Source organism: Gavialis gangeticus, unplaced genomic scaffold, assembly GCF_001723915.1.
Source record: "Gavialis gangeticus isolate Ggan-Ray unplaced genomic scaffold, GavGan_comp1, whole genome shotgun sequence".
Classification (NCBI taxonomy): domain Eukaryota; kingdom Metazoa; phylum Chordata; order Crocodylia; family Gavialidae; genus Gavialis; species Gavialis gangeticus.
Genome location: NW_017728993.1, coordinates 12,520,514 through 12,529,925, shown reverse-complemented (window position 1 = coordinate 12,529,925; position 9,412 = coordinate 12,520,514). Strand labels below are relative to the sequence as shown.

Sequence of the window (9,412 nt, the reverse complement as noted above, 5' to 3'; positions counted from 1 at the left end):
GACACAAAAAACAAAAAAAAAAAAAAAAATTATAATTTTTTTGAGTAAAAAGGGGGGGGGGGGGGGGGGGAAATGGTATTGCGTTTCATCGCCAAAGAAACCTAAAAAGCTTTCTTTATTTCTAGAAGGATAATGTTGCCAGGAGAGTATACAGAAAAGTCAAATACATGAAAACTAATCATTTTGGTGTCAACTTAAGTTTCATCATTGGAAAATAAACTTTGTATTATTTAACTGAGATTATAAACAGATTTGAAACTGTGAGCTTTAATCGCTGAGTGCCATCTGTACTGTCCTGATCATATACAGAAAAACAGAACTAATGGGGCCAGATGCTGATATACTCGTATTGAACGGCATCTTACTTCACTGTTTTGTGTAAATGAGAGTCCTCTATCGTGAGGTGCTACCAGTGTATCTTTTAAAGAATATTATAGTCCTTATCACTCGAAGCAATTTTCTGTTCATGATACTTTGCAAACACTTGCTAGCTAAGCCCAGGAGTTTCCATGGGAGATTGCAATGGGACAGCACTACCTGCATGGGAAGAGAGAATTCAAGCGAAGGAACGTGCGGTGACCTTACATTGTGTCCCCAGCTAGGACCAGCGCATACTGCCCAAGGAATAAACCACAAGTCGTGACTCAGGTTCAGCATTTCTTATCTGTTTCCTATTGCTCTGAGGAGTCAGTCCATTTTCCACAGCCCCTAATTCACCATGTGTGCCTGACCAGCTGGTGTGCTAATGAGCTCAGATCCCCGCTTCTTGCTCTAGTCATTCCCATTTGCTTATCTCAGTAGCTCTGCCACTCTCAAGCCTCTTCCCGCTGGACTTCCATTGTACAAAAGGACCTGCTGTCACCTAGCAGTAAAGGAAGACAGGATGGCTCTGACCCTGTTAGAACAGTCTGTAACACCTCCCGGGGTAAGAGATGCACTAGCGACGCTACCTCATTAAGTAAGGCTAGGTGCAGAAAAGCCCAAGGCAAAATCAATCAAACCTATGTGGATTTCTCTAAGCTGCGTAGATTGGATCAGGAGCAAACAGAGCACATGTTCATTCTTCAGTGGGACACACACATGCACACCCCCCCCGAACTGGCTGAGGCCAGCAGGCAGGGGGCCTTTCTGCACACCTTCCATCATGGGCTCTGCCCCAGCCTCATCCCCCTGCCAGCAGCCAGCTGTCAGTCGCATTGGGGGGCTGCCCCACAGCTATGTTGGGGCCAGGGCCTCCCCGACTAGCTTGCTGACAGGGGCAGGCAGGGGCCAGGGCTGAGAACCACACAGAGCTGTCAGAGAAGCCAGGAAGCAGTGTGGGGGGAGCAGAGGAAGTCCACTGTGCCCCCCCCAGTGGGCTTGCTTGGGTCCGGCTTGGAGTGGGGACCTCCACTCTCCCCCACTCCCCCCCACTGCCCATTTTGGCTGGCAGCCACATATGGCCCTCAGTCCTGGCTCCTACCTAACCCCCATCAGCCAAGCTGCACAGTGCTGGGGTTACGACAGAAGGCCTCCTGCCATGCAGGACCGGACCCCCCCCCCCCCAAACCTGGGTTTTTTGGGGTTGGGGGGGCCCGGGGGGGGGGGGCCCCCCCCCCCCCCCAAGCTTGGCTTGTTTGGGCCGGGGGGGGCCGGGGGGGGGCCCGGGGGGGGGGGGCCCCCCCCCCCCCCCAAGCTTGGCTTGTTTGGGCCGGGGGGGGCCGGGGGGGGGCCCGGGGGGGGGGGGCCCCCCCCCCCCCCCAAGCTGTGCTTGCTTGGGTCTGGAGGGGCCAGGGCTGGGCCTGTGGGGAGGGGGCCTCCACTCTCCCTCCCCACCTTGGCTGACAGACCTCAAGTTGATGGAATTCAAGCAAGTTGCAGAGGCGATCAAAATATAATACTAACTATACCCGTACAACAATGGTACTTTTAACAAAGTATGTTTTGGAATACATTTAAGACGCTCTATGCCTAAGTAATATTTTTAAACAAGCTTCAATTTATCCAAAAGGAGGTGAAAAAAATATTATACCATCCTTACTGAGGACAAGTAGTATTTTGCTGCATCAGTGATCCAATTTTCTTTAATGGAACAACATATACAGTAACATGCAACTCAACTGGAATAAAGCTCCCATAATCTGGTTTTCAGATGGAATTGATTACTGGTTACATTAAGTTTTAATGATGAGGCCCAGTCAAAATCCTGCCTTAGAGTGTCCCCAAACTCTGGAAATGTTTGCCTTGAGACTTAGAAGCACACTTTGCAGCTTTTGCCCATCACAAGGTTTTAGTCTCAGTATGATTAAACACAAGGATATCAAATAAACACAAATGCCTTGTCTACAGGTAACAGAACTGTTAGCTTTTAAAAAAGGTAGATATGTCCGAAACTTTACAAGTACTACAACATATAGATACCTATTCCGAGGATAAAATATCAGTGTAACTAAATTAGTTTTCATGCCACTCATAATTTGAATTCAATCATGCCTATAGACCCTATCCAGGATTGGAATTCAATTATGACAAGAATCACGTTTCCTGCCCTGAAGATCTCAAGTCACAACAGGCAGCAAAGGAAGTGCTATTTTGCTATGTTAAACATAAAAAACTAAGGGGGAGGAGGTGAACAAGGAAAGAGACACAGAGAGTGAGACAGAGAGAGATGTGTCTTACCCAAGGGTGCACAGGAAGTCTGTGGCAGAGACCAGAGATGAGCAAAGAAGGGACCAGCATCTTTGCTAGCGAAGCACGCAGAGTGCAAAGAACCACATGGAATAATGGCTCTTCACTTCACAGATCTCCAGCGGAGGATCTGATTGTTTCCTATGCTAGGCTTTCTCCACTGAGTAACTCCTCACTGCAATCCTAACCAGGTATGCCTAGCAGGATAGCCATCATGCTGCTGCAGGTCCTTGGTACAAACAATTTTTGGTTGGGATATGCTGCAGCCAGACAGCAATAAAACTGCAGCCAGACAGCAATAATATCACCTATTTCTTGGCTAAATTATGGCCAGCTTGTGCTTCAGAAAGCACATCTATACTGCACAACACAGTCTTCCATAGAGATACCAGAGCTAGATCCTTGATAGCTAGCTGACATACTGCAAGCAGCAGAGCAGTGTTAATGAGGAGTTTTGCCTAGGTTTATATGCCCTGCTTATTAACGCTGTGCAGTCTAGGCAGACTCACAAAGGAACTGTTATATTACACTACTCTGCTTACTAGTTGTCTTCTTTCCCATGCTGCCACTATACAGGAGGGCTACCTGTTATTACTTGGCCAGTGAAAGTAGTCCATGTACCCATTTGCTCCTCCCTCTAGCTCCTGAAAAACATTTCTTTGTCAGTGATGCACAGAGCAGAAAGATTTCTCTAACCCAGTGGTTGTCAACTGGGAGTATACACACTCCCAGGGGCACTTGAAAAGGCCCTAAGGGGTTCATGCTGGTGGGAGGGGATGGAGCACTGCCACTCACCATCCCGTGCTGCTACACAGGCACTACCCGCCTGGCCAGATGTGGGGGGCGGGGGAAGTTTGCATGCGGCAGCTGCTGCTGGTCCACATACAATCACATGCCACCCTCCTCCCCCCCTGCCTTCCCCCCCGCTATGCCTCCAGCCACGCACCCATCCTTCCACTCCACGTCCAGCCGCCGGGGGTACACTGATCCAAAAAGGTTGAAAACCACTGCTCTAACTGGCAGAGCTCTGAGTATGCTGTGCTAAAGAATCCAAAATTATTTAATAAACTTCCTTCCCCTAATTTGGGAGATTAAACCCTTCCAAAACCTGAAGAAAATTACTTTTCACAGGAAAGGCATGAAATCGCTTACATTTTTAAATCTAGACTCTTTCAATATTTTTAAATATTTCAGTAATGTTACACTGCCATATACAATTTGAAGTGATTTAACACTCCTGAAGTATATCAGGCTTTTTTAATGTAATGAGTGTGTTAAATCCATATGATAATTATATAACATTCAACAGATAAATACACATAATTTAAAACAATAGAAGTTTCTCATTCCTCTCCTAGAAATGCAGAATAAAAAGGAAAATAAAGGGGCTCCAGTAGCCCCCCTTGCCATCAGCCCCCACTAATTCAGTTCCTTTCCCTTCTCCCTTACTGTCAGACCCCGCTCTCCCTAAGCACATGAAAATAAGGGGAAAATTTGAGAAAAGGGAAAATTTGACCTTGAAATTAACATACCTATACTAATTTGCATGGAGTACCCATAGACTTAGGTCAGCCAGAATTGATGCATTTTACATTTTTTTGAAACTGCAAAAAGTTTTATTACAGGTACTCCATAAATATGCTTTTATGCCAGTAGTGGACTGACGGCGGGGTTGTGGGGGGAGGGGCATGGCCCTCAGGTGCCAATCTGTGGGGGGGCATCAGCTGGGCCCTTCAGAGTTTTTAACATACGATGCGATTAAGTATGGGTGGGAGCGCAAACGCAAGCATTGGCCCCTGTGCGCCAGAGACCCATAGTACTTCACTGTTTTAGGCAGTGCTTTTGTACCTACTTATATATGGTACAAACTATGCATAACAGTCCAAAGCCAAAAGGCTCATGGATTTCCCATATCGTTCACTGGGCTGGGCCCCAGCAGTCAACAGCGTTTCAAGCTATGGTGACCCAACAGCTCAGTACTGTTCAGCAGGGAACCTGGTTTTCTCCATTTAAAAATTGCAAATTCTCCAATTTTAAAACAAATCACAAATTCTATGATTTAAAAAAATCACAAATTCTCTGCTAAAAAACCCAAAAATTTGCAATTAAAATGGAACACTACTATACATATAGGTATCAATTGAACACAAGGTTTTATAGATATATTTACAATTTTAAAGCAATTTGGAAGACTACCAGTGCCTCAATCACTGAAATAAAATCAATTCCAAGTACCTATACATTTTTGGTATTTGAATTTGGGTTTATCATTGAAAATCAGAGCTCTCCCTCCCCCCTTCACTCACTAGAATGCAGGTCCAGGCCCCACACTCCTAAGCTATGAGCTCCCAGACCTGCTGGTGCCCCTCACTCGCTACCCAAAGCCCCCCAGCCCTGCCGGTACCCCTCACTCCCCACCCACAATGCCCCCAACCCTCCCAGCCCTGCCAGAAGAGGCCTCCAGCTACCAGGGCTACGGGGCCAGGGACCCGGGTCTGCAGCCTCCTGCATCCCATAGTAGCACCCAAGCCCTGGCTGCCACCCATGGGAGGTGGCGGCTGCTGTGGCAGAACAGAGCACGGAGCCAAGCTCCCTTTCTCCCATAAGCGGCATGGCCAGAGAAGGGCCCATTGGGGGAGTAGTGGGTACAGGCTCCCCACTGTGGGCTCAGGCTCCCCACCTTGCCTTTCCCCTGTGGCTTCTGCAGCCCAGCAGACAGGACCCAGCTGGGCAGGGAAGCTCCCCACTGCTGCCGGGAGCCCTGCGCCACCATAGTGAGGTGTCCCCAACCCACCTGGAAGCAGAGAGGGGCACAACTCTATGCCACCACCCCTGCTGTTGCTGGGAGGGGAGGGGGTGCTTTGCCAGGGTGGTGTGGGGCTTACAGAGTCAAGGAGCTTCCCTGCCCAGCCCCACTCTGCCCTGCTGTGCCAGGTCCCACTTTCTGGTATGCAAAGGCACCAGAGAAAAGGCAGCAGGGCAGGGAGCCTGAGCCCACAGCAGGAAGCCTACACCCACCCCTGCCCCAAGCACAGATCTGGAGAGCATGTGCCCTCCCCCTAGGAATGGCTGCAGGATTGGGAAGTCAGACACACACCCCCCTCCATCTCCTGGACAAGCCACCCATGGCTCCATCCTGCTCCCTGCTGGGGCCCTACAGCTGCACATTCCAGCCCTGGGCCCCAAGCGCCATGCACCATTCCAGCTGCGCAGCAGCCTCAGCCCCAACCCACCTACAATGTGCTTCCTCTCCTGCCACGAGCCACCCCTAGCCCAGCCAGGCAGCAGTGGCAGAAACAGCTCTAGTCCACAGCAGCAGAGGGACTGTGGAAAAGATTGTGCAGTAACAGGGGAGCTCCTGCAGCTGCAGTTCCAGCTCTGACCCTGACACCAACCTGGGGCTGAGACCAGAGCTGACACAAAGTAACTGGCAACGTGTAGAGCAGCATTTCCCAAGTTTTTTTCATCCCGTGGCACATTGGCTGAATGCAGGTTCAGAGGTGGGAGGGGTGGCAAGCAGCCAGAAGTGGAGCAAGGGAGACGGGGGGGTGGCAAGTGGCTGGACGTGGAAAAGGCAGGGGGGTGCAGCCAAACGTAGAATGGGGTGGGGGTATTGTTGCGGGGCTGACTGCAGTGTGATGATGGCATGAGACGACTGTGGCAGCACTGGTTGTAGCCACGCCCTGCCGGGAGCCATGCCTCCCCAAAGTTTCCACAGCACACCTGGACATGTCCAACAACACACTGGCTGGGAAATGCTGGCATAGAGCACGTTATCTGATGAACTCACAATACCTCTGTCTGCCCTACACCTGTTCTCTGGACTAGCAGATGTCCGTCTTTGTTGTGGTTAATCTAGTTCTTTTTATCAATCCTAAATTTAACTGGATTAAGAAATGATGTATATATAAAACAGTCTTCTTTGAATCATGCATGTTCATTAACTCCTGTCAAGTGATTGTAATCTGGCATTTATTATGCATTAGCATCATTTTATAGCCGCTTTGCACAAACTGAAGACAACACAAAATGCAAGGCAGTGAAGAATCATGCCCATGGATTATACATTTCCCCACTCCCACACACATAAAGGGCAAATCCCAAAAGGCAAATGGAAATACTTGTAAGTCATCGCCATCCATACCACAGTAAGATTCCATGACACGTTCAGTTTTTTGTTTTTACACTGCTGAGTCAAGTGGGACACTAATCTCACATGAAGCCTTGAGGCACTGCCATAATAGAATAATAATAATAATCCCGTGCTTGGCCTATTTGTTTTGATTTACCAAGAAGCTGGGCGATGCCTTACAGCAAACTGAGTATACTTATTTTTCACCTACTCTTAATGAAAATACACCAACTACAGAACACAAATCAGTATGTCTAATCCTCAAAAATTAAAAACATGCATAGCAACAAAATGTTTTTATGCATCTTTTTGCTACAGCCTGGTAAAAACCTGACTTTGACAGTCTCAAACATTTAATTTTAAATGGGAACTCATGAAGCAGCTGTTCAGTAAGGATCCACAAGGATCAGTTTGCCTTATTTCATTTATCTTTTTTATCAGTGACTTAGAGCAGTGATGCTCAAGCTTTCTGGCCAATGGGCCAGATGGGCAGGGGCCAGTACATCCACAGGCCAGATCCAGCTGGTGGTCCTGATCTGGAACCCAGAGCAGTCATGGTGGGACCCCATCTGCCTGGGCAAAATGGGGGGAGGGGGAATGAGCAGACTGGCCACAATCCAGCCCCATGGAGAGGGAAAGGGGCCTGACACAGTCCCAATCCAACCCTGAAGTGGGGAGGGAGTGTGGCCTGGTCCTCATGCAGCCATGGGGGAAGGGGGTGTGGCCTGGCCTGGAACCAGCTTCAGAGAGAGAAAGCATGGCCCAGCCCAGCCCAGATCCATGGTGGAGGGCGGGAGGAAGCACGGCCCAGCCTCAACCCACCGTGTAGGGCTTGGGGTTTGGGAATTTGGCAGTGGGGAAAGGTGGCCATATTAATTGCCATCAATCCCCCAATGCCAAATTTCCAAACTCCTGCAAAGCCCTGCAGGCCAGATGCCATGGTCCAAGGGCCACATTTGCCTTCGGGGTGGAGGTTGAACATGTCTGACATAGAGGAAAACAAAATTATCACCGATAAACGTTGCAGGTGATACAAATATTGGGAACATGGAAAACAATGAATGGACAGATCTCTGATGACGAACTGGTCTACAAACTGGTTGTCCGCTAGCTAGGCACAAGCAAACAATATGTAGTTTAAACAGCCAAAATGTGAAGTTATACAGTTAAAAACAAAAAATGTAAGGCAGTTTTACAGGTTGGGGCACTATCCTGGGATGAGTGACTCTGAAAAGTCAGGTACTGATTATCCATATCATGAACCCTATATGTTATTAGTGTGTCTATAAAGATAATACTATCCTAAGAGATTTAGTCAGGGAAAGTCTCTTGCAGCTAGAGGGAGGAGACGTTACCTCTGTGTTAGGCTCCACTGAAACAACTTTTGGATTAATCCATCCAATTCTGGTTCCTACAGTTTGGAAAGGAACTGATAAGTTGGAGGGGACTCAGAGAAGAACTATAAAATGATTATAGGTATGGAAAATGTGTTGTGCTTAAGGATTCACAGAGCTCAATCTGTTTAGCATTTCCCAGAGAAGGTTAACAGTTCATTTGACTGCAGCCTACAACAGGGATGGAGAAGTCCAGCCCGCGGGCCAGATCCAGTTGCCATGGAGACCAGCCCCAGCCGTGCTGGCAGGGTGCATGACAGAGCAGGGGACTGCTTTGGAGCTGCTGGGATCTTGCCATGCAGGAAGCTTGCTCCAGAGCCAGGGGATAGCCATGATCTGTAGCATGCATGCTCTGGGCAGGGGCGCGCAGAAAGGGGATCGTGGCTCTGCCCCAGCTCCTTGCAGCGGTAGCAGCCTGGTATGGAGCAGGGGCAGAGCTACAATCCCCTGTCTGTGCGCTCCTGCCCGGATCAGGGCTATCCCCTGGCTCCGGAGCCAGCTGCACCCATCGCAAGATCCCAGTGGCTTTAAAGCAGCCCCCTGCTCTGCTCTGCCACGCACCTTGACAGCACAGCTGGGGCTGATCTCCATGGCAACCCCAACCTTGAGCTTTCACAGTGCAGCTACAGCTGGGGTCACCATGGAAACCAGCCCCAGCCATGCAGGCAGGGGCTGCTGGGAAATGGAGTCCGGCGCCAGCTGTTTTAGTCATTTTGCCCACCCCTGGTCTACAAGCACCTACACAGGGAACAAAATGTTCATAACAGGCAATTCTGTATAGCAAACAAAGGTGTAACAAGTTCCAACTGCTTGAAGTTGAAGCTAGACAAATGAAGAGTAGAAATACAGCGCAAATCTTTAACAGTGAGTATAAGCACTGGGATTATTTCAAGAGGCTCCTCTACCTTTGCTGAATTTTAAATGAATACTGGACGGATTTTTTTTTCTAAGAGATATGTGTTATATACAGGAGTTCAGAATTCACGATCACAAAGGCCCTCCTGGCCTTTTAATGAACAAATCTATAAATCCACTTTAAGCAAACACAAGATTATAAAGAGTAGTTTCAGGATTAAAATAAACTGGCATTGGAACACCTTTGTAATTTTTCTTTCAGTGAATCCCAGGCAAAGTTTTCACATACAGGCATACCTCCTTTTATTGCGCTTCGCAGATATTCCGTTTTTTACAAATTGAAGGTTTGTGGCAACCCTGCGTC

The 9,412-nt window shown here is 48.6% G+C and overlaps 1 protein-coding gene across 1 annotated transcript in view; it reads right to left on the bottom strand.

Moving 5' to 3' along the window:
• DAB1 (DAB1, reelin adaptor protein) overlaps nt 1-9,412 on the bottom strand; it is a 340,711-nt gene that overhangs the window by 314,299 nt on the left and 17,000 nt on the right. The gene's annotated exons all lie outside the window — the stretch shown is intronic.